The sequence below is a fragment of the Temnothorax nylanderi genome, unplaced genomic scaffold (genome assembly GCF_030848795.1).
Source record: "Temnothorax nylanderi isolate EJ_2023f unplaced genomic scaffold, tnyl_v1.0 TNYL_tig0661_pilon, whole genome shotgun sequence".
Taxonomy (NCBI): domain Eukaryota; kingdom Metazoa; phylum Arthropoda; class Insecta; order Hymenoptera; family Formicidae; genus Temnothorax; species Temnothorax nylanderi.
The window spans coordinates 31918-39442 of record NW_027249723.1 but is presented as its reverse complement, the minus strand read 5'-3'; the positions used below and the strand labels follow the sequence as shown (position 1 = coordinate 39442).

General features: G+C 39.9%; 1 long non-coding RNA gene across 1 annotated transcript; it reads right to left on the bottom strand.

The window, feature by feature from the left end:
* Nucleotides 1-2628: 2628 nt before the first annotated feature.
* LOC139784687 (uncharacterized) lies at nt 2629-3994 on the bottom strand. The gene is made up of 3 exons (XR_011721636.1): nt 3893-3994; nt 3237-3284; nt 2629-3175 (listed from the first exon to the last, which is right to left on the bottom strand). It is a non-coding gene; the product is annotated as an uncharacterized lncRNA (long non-coding RNA).
* Nucleotides 3995-7525: the final 3531 nt, after the last annotated feature.

Here is a 7525-nt window from a genome sequence, read left to right as displayed (position 1 = left end):
TCGTTGGCCGAATCGTCTTCACATTTGGTGAGCTCTGTTATCAACTCTGTACATTGTGATGGGGCTACGCCTGTTAAGTCTCCCGTTCCGATAGAAGTCAGTAACCATCATACAGAAAAGGATTCAGCTGATGTATCAAGTAAAAGTCTGAATACTCCAAGGCAAGTCAACATCTCGAGCACATCTATTATAGACACCCCTCACGTACAACGTATGTGTTACATGGCTGAAGCAAATATAATGAGTATATATAGTCATTTAATTATATATTTTATTTTTCGTTTTTGTATACAGATGTCTCATGCATTCAATTGCCTATTTCGGAAGATGGACAATCGCTTACAGCAATGGAAGAAGCTGATACAACAATGAAGACTCCAACGTCAGATCCGCACACTGAAATTGCTTCTGCGTCATTGTCCAAACTTCAAACACAGGACAAACTTTTTTACATTTATTCGGTATTCAGCGAACGTGAGTTATCAAGATTTTTTATTGCATACATTATATTAAATTGTACACTAATAAATCATAAGTGCTAAAAGCATTTATATTCATACTCACAAATATACATGCAAACTTTAAAAAAAGTTGAATTATTGAGTACACACGCGGTCATTAATGTCTGGACACCGAAAATTGGATGCGTTTCGGAAACTCATTCTTCGTCTCTTTCTAACTGCCCCCCTTAGAAAAAGACAAAGAATGAGTTTCCGAAACGCATCCAATTTTCGGTGTCCAGCAGTGTTGTGCTAGTTACTAATAAAAGTAATAAATTACTATTACTAGTTACTTTTCAGTGAATGTAATATATTACTATTACTTATTACTTTTCTATAACAGTAATATATTACTATTACTAGTTACTATGTAAAGTAACGCGTTACTCTTGCGTTATTTTTACATAAGTATAGTTTGCCATATTGAGATTCTCATACAAGTAAGTATATCAAAATGCGTTTATTAAAGTTGTATGCATAGTGTTACTGGTGTTACAATAATCAATCGCATTTTAAGCTGGAGACACAATGCCAGGCAACAGGAATAGGAACAGGGAATAACCACAGGTAATAGATTTCAACCTATTGGAAACCGTGTATTAATGCACAGGCATTAATACACGGTTATTCCCTGTTCCTATTCCTGTTGCCTGGCATTGTGTCTCCAGCTTTACAGTTTACCCAGTTTAAGTCCCACAGACTAGTCTTTATAGTCAGAGAGTCACAATGATTAGACATTTCTGTTGGCTCGAAGAAGGAGCAACATTTCGAAGTGTTCGTCGGTGAGTCTATTTCTTCTTGCAGTCATCACTTGTCCACCAAGGCTGAATAGGCGTTCAACAGGTGCGCTAGATGGCAGAGCTGTATTAGTGTTCAGAAATATCTTCTTGACTATAGGGTAGCTTTTGAGAGAAAACATTTCTCTGGAAGGGTCAGCCAGATACATGTCCATCTGGGAAGACATGCTGACACTGGCTGGTGCCGACTCCTTGAAGTTGAAGAAGCTGTCTTCAGAGACTGATGCAGAAGTTTCAGATTGAGATGACCCAGATGCATGTTCATCCAGTTGCTGCATGGCATCAAGTAACAGAGCCTTGCCTCTGAGTTTCTTCTCTTCGCTGTCCATCCATCGCAAACGGAACTGCGGATGCACTATGCTAGCCAGAATGAGGTCTTCACGCTGCAGAAGGTTATCAAAGCGAGCCTCAATGCCTTTAAGAAGAGCATCAACTAGCGGAACAACGAGCTTCACAGACTGCCTGACTTCGGACAACTTCTTTTTCAGGCAAATAATGGTGGGAATCAGGATTCCCATGAAGCATTTCAGCTCCGACTGCAGGATGTTCAGAGCATTTGCCAAGGGCTGCACTGCTTGCACAAACTCAGCAATAAAGGTAATTTCTGCAGGCCTGAAGATGGCAACTCCAATCTGTTCACATATCTCATTCAACAAGCCTTCAGCCTGAGTTGCAATGCGGTGAATTCTCTCCATTGTATAGAAAGTGGAATTCCATCGCGTCGCATTGGGAACAATCAACGTCAGATTGCACTTATTGCGAACTACCTCAGCAGCTTGAGTACTGCGACTAGCCTTGTTCCAAGCAGCAGAACATTTGGCCATGGTGCTTCGCATGATCTTTTTATACTGTGCATCGTCACAAGCAGATTCGGCATCGTGCACAGCAACAAAATTCAATGTGTTCGCTGCACATCTCAGATGGGGTGGCAGCGAATAAGTGTTCTCGCTCTGCTCTGACTGATTCAGCACGTCTGTCACGCTGCTGTAAACCACCTCATCATCCTTATTTTGGGACAGAATGGTTGTAGTCTGAGATCCCTCACATTCCGCGAAGACAGTGAAAGCCTTTACAAAATTGCTGCCGTTGTCAGTAGTTGTCGAACACACCTTTAGATCTATCTTGTACTTGATGTGAATGCTCTCAAGAGTTGACGCTATAAGATCGTATTTATGTTTCCCCTGTATTCTGCAGCATGGCAAAGCAGCTGACTTTCGTTGAAGTGTGTCACAGTCGATCCAGTGGACAGTAACGCCAAAAAAACTGCGATTATGATGAGTCCAAATGTCAGCCGTAGTACAAACAGTCGAAACGCTTGCTAAGGTCTTGATTAGATTCTCTTTCATATCACTAAACTGTTTCGCCACACGTTCTGTAACAGATATAGCATTTAATTTTATTTACTATGATTTAATCTACTGGAAAGAAGTAGGGTTGTGCACAATTAAATTGTGTTTGTTGTAACTTACATGTCAAGTTGTCAACAAATATAATATACATGAAGGCCTATAATTCATATAACGGAAGCAGCCACAATGGCTTTATAACTTAATAAAAATATGATGAACCAGAACGTCGGGAGTGGGCCAGGGTCGAAAATCATTGTCCATTGGGATTAGTGACCAGTAATGGCAGTAAGCCAATTTTTGTTAATACTACAGGACTAATACTGTATAGTCTAAAGTTGTGGTGCAAAATCTTTTTACTAACCAACAAGAGTTTTCCTGCTCATGACCACCTTTCCCGGTTGCAGACCAGTTACAAGATTGATAAAAGGTGGCTGTTCGACAATGCTGAAAGCCTGCATGTCATTCATCACGAAGTCAATGATCAAACTATCCACCTTGAACTGCGTGACACGACCAGAACCAATGACTTCTGTAACAGAAGGCTGTGTCAATGATTTCTTGGCCAACTTGTCAGCACTTGAATCATCCACCTTCCTCTTGAGAGTATTTAGCTTTTCAATTGCGCTAGGATGTGATGTCTGTAATATAAATTACATAATGTAACTAATTTTACTGTAATTTTAATTATAATACTGTAATTTTATAATATGGTAATAAAAATAATAACAGTGAACAGAGCACGGGAACACGCATCGAAGCGTTTACAGCTAATTTACAGCCACACGATTTACAGCTAATATCGTCCCTGAACTCAAGCGTCTGAAGTTTCCGCGAGTTGTCAAGATTTTACGAAACAAAAGAAGTGAAGATGGCAATAGATAAAATCGGCCGAAAAATGCAAACCGGCCGCAGGCCTGTCTTAAAAGCTCAGGATACTGTCATTGTCAGTCTGTCAATAGCGGTTCGTCTGATTTTTAATTCCTCATTTCACCAATCACCAGTTTTTCACTTTCATAGTCAATCTTAGTCCATTTCACTTTTAGTTTCTCATCAATCATCTCATTGTTTTAAGATACTGGCCAGTTTTCGGACAACCCGCATTCACGTCAAAGCAGCCAGTACGGTTTAGGGTTAGTCGGTTAAGGTTATGTTAGGTTAGGGCTCGCATTCGCCGCATCATCCCGCATACCCGCATTATTCTAAATACACACACTGCCCGTATAATTACTAATTTCTTAGTTCTTACCTCCAGATGCTTCTTTAAATTCGACGTACTCTTCACCGAAGTTCTGTAGGTCTTCTTTGTCGGCGGACATAGCTTACATTTCACATCGATGTTTTTCCCATCTTTCGTAATCGTTCGGAGTTCAAAGAATTCCGTGTACACGGATCGTTCAAATGAACTTCGACCTTCCATTGGGAATTAAATACTATTTAGCGTGAATGAAAGCGGAAAATAAACGCACATCACGTGTGACGTCACCATAGAGTAGACATAGACAGTGATGCCAGGTTTCGAGACGCGCAACACGCCAAATTGTAATAGAGGGGAATTCTCCCTGATTCAGGGGATACATACACAAGGGACAAGGGTGACCGTGTACACTACCCGACAATGGCCGCGTTCAGCAGACTCAACAGTTGAGCAACGTTACTAAATTTATCTATATTGGCTGCATTCCGATATTCACTGTCAGTAACTTTCAGTACTGAAAAACTATAGTATACGTGACGTAAAATATAGATTTGCAGTACTGACAGTGAATATAGGAATGCAGCCATTATATCTTCATATATTATAGAAAAATTTAGTAAAGTTGCTCAACTGTTGAATCTGCTGAACGCGGCCAATAATTCGTTCCTTGGCCCCTCCACGGGGCAAGGGGAACGTACAAGTAAATCCATGGCGCCATCGGCCGATGACCAATCAGCGCCAGTCGTAAAAGTAACGCAAAAGTAATGCACGCATTTGCGTTACTAGTAACTGTAAAAAGTAATATATTACTATTACTACGTTACTATATTGAAAAGTAGCGCGTTATATTACTAGTTACTAGCAAAAGTAATATATTACAGTAACGCGTTACTTTTGTAACGCGTTACTCCCATCACTGGTGTCCAGGCATTAATACCGTGTGTGTACATACACTGCTCGTCAACGATTCCTTTTCTGAGATAAGGGGGGAACATAGAAGTTCTAGTGACTTTAATAGAAGTAACCAATAGCGTCTGTAGGCCTGTATGTCCACCCCCCTTTACCTCAGAAAAGGAATCGTTGATGGACAATATACAGTGATAAATGTAAAATACATGATTCCGTACTTACATTGAAAATGTTGTCAATTCCTTTCGGTGAACCTGAAAAAAGAAACATACATTAAAAAGAATTTATTTCCACTTTTACTTACCTCTTTAACGTTTCCGTACTTACTATTAAAAATGTTGTCAATTCCTTTCGGTGAACCTGAAAAAAGAAAAATATACATTAAAACGAATTTATTTCCACTTTTACTTACCTCTTTAACATCGAAATTTCATGTATTAATATTAAAGTGGTGTTTGTTTGTTTTTGTAATCTTATGAGTGTCTTATAGGCATTCGAGAAGCGAGTACGAATACCCGTGCCCGTGAATCATACTCTGCTACAATACCGAAATTCTGGAGCGTCGGTGAATTGCCTGCTCAAAAGGGACAACGTATTCTATTTTCATATGCGAAACCGAGAACTGATAGTGGCATGCACTTTCCGCTGACTCTAAAACATGTTGTTCTTGACACTGACAGACAATTGCAGTATTACGTTAATGGGCGTCACGTCAACACACAGGGGACGAAACTGAAGCAAATTTATAATATAGCCGACCCCATGCCATGCATTTTGGAAAAATTCTAGAACATGAATGTTTGTAGTGGTCTGGGCGACATTGATGTCCACTGTGTGCCCGCTAATACCGCATTCCAAGACTGGGCCCAACAATGGCGACACAAAGAGTGCAGTATGGTTTTGGAAACTAAAAAATGCGACAACTGCACGAAGCTCAGAAAACGTATACTTCAACAAGTATCGAGATTGAAAAATCGTCCATCTTTGCATCGTATTCGTGAACTTCCGAATCCTGTCGATCAACGTAAGCTGAGAGTAATGCGAATGAAACAAAGACGCGAAAGATGTGCAAAGAATCGAGCAAAGTTGCAGGCCAATCTTTTGATGCAGTCTATCAAAGAAAAAGAGGACCAAATAGCTCGAATTCAAGAGACGACATTAGACGAGAAGTGTTCAGAATTGAACGTGCCAGCCACTCAGAAAGCAGCCCTGAAAGAAATTATCGGAGCTGCAAGTAAAACAAGTGCCAAAGGTAGACGATACACAGAAGAGTGGATGATGCTGTGTATGTTAATGAACATTAGATCGCCCGGGTATTATGAGTTTTTACGCAGAAGCAATGTTCTGCCATTACCGTGCAGAAGAACGGTACGCACATACTTGTCACTTATAAATATGAAATGCGGTTTCGACAAGCAGTTTACGGAGCTCTTGAAGGAAAAGTTTATTTCTAAAACACGTATGCAACGTCACGGGATACTATTGCTGGATGAAATCAACTTAAGGAAATCGGTCGCCGTTTGTTCAAAAAATCTTACTTACACTGGCTTGACGGATTTTGGGGATGACGGACCGAAATCGACAGACATCAACGATCAAGCAACACACGGCCTTGTTATGATGTTCCAACCCCTCGCCGACACATACACGCAGACAATCGGAGTATTTGCGTCGAAAAACCCTGTAAAGGGAGAAGAGCTTGCCAAATTGGTGGTCAAAGGTATCATCTATTTAGAAGAGTGCGGAGCAACGATCCACGGTGTTGTTGCCGATGGAGCTGCGACAAATGCAAAAATGTGGAAGATTTTGGACGTCAGGGGCTCGATGGAAAACACTAAGACCTGGTTCACGCACCCGTTGGATGACGAAAGAAAAGTATTTGTTTTCTCTGATACACCACATCTTATCAAGAACATACGGAACCGGTTGTATAACAAAAAGCGATTACGGGTAAGTTAAAAAAATGTATAATAGCGTCAATATAAGTATAATATATATGATAAAATATAAAATATATCAATAATTGTCATACAAAGGAGATACTTAGCTTCATTTGAATACCGGAATACCTGAAAAAAATGTAATGGGATAAGCATGGTCAATAGGGAGTTTTTGCAATGCCGTCTTTCAGATACGGTAAACGTATCTGAATTGTTTAGATAGTACATAGTGAATGTATCTGAACAATTTAGATACGTTTACCGTATCTGAAAGACGGTATTGCAAAAACTCCCTATTGACCATGCTTATTTCGGTGAACCTGAAAAAAAAACATATACATTAAAAATAATTTATTTCCACTTTTACTTACCTCTTTAATATCGAAATTCCATGTATTAATATTAAAGTAGTGTTTTTTTTTTTAATCTTATGAGTGTCTTATACACTGAAAGAAAAGATTGGCTGCAGTAGCCTAGAATTGGCTGCGTCAGCCAATTTCAATGGTCAAATATGGCATAGCATTTCAGTCGGCTGCAGCAACCAATTTTCAATGCTACTACAAGCTTGGCTGGAGTTAATACGTGACTTTGCTGCTCCAACCAATTGCCTATTTTACAGGGGCTTGCTGATTGGCTACTCCCTAACCAATAACTCTCGCGCGATGGCCTACTAGTTGGTTGCTCCAGTCAACTTACTCCTGCATGGTGACCATCCTGTTCATATTGTTACGACCATCTTATCTGATTGCGCAAACCATCTGCACGGAAAAAAAGTTATAATATATGAACACCTAAAAATATTACAACAATTTTTTCCGTGCAGATGATTTGTATA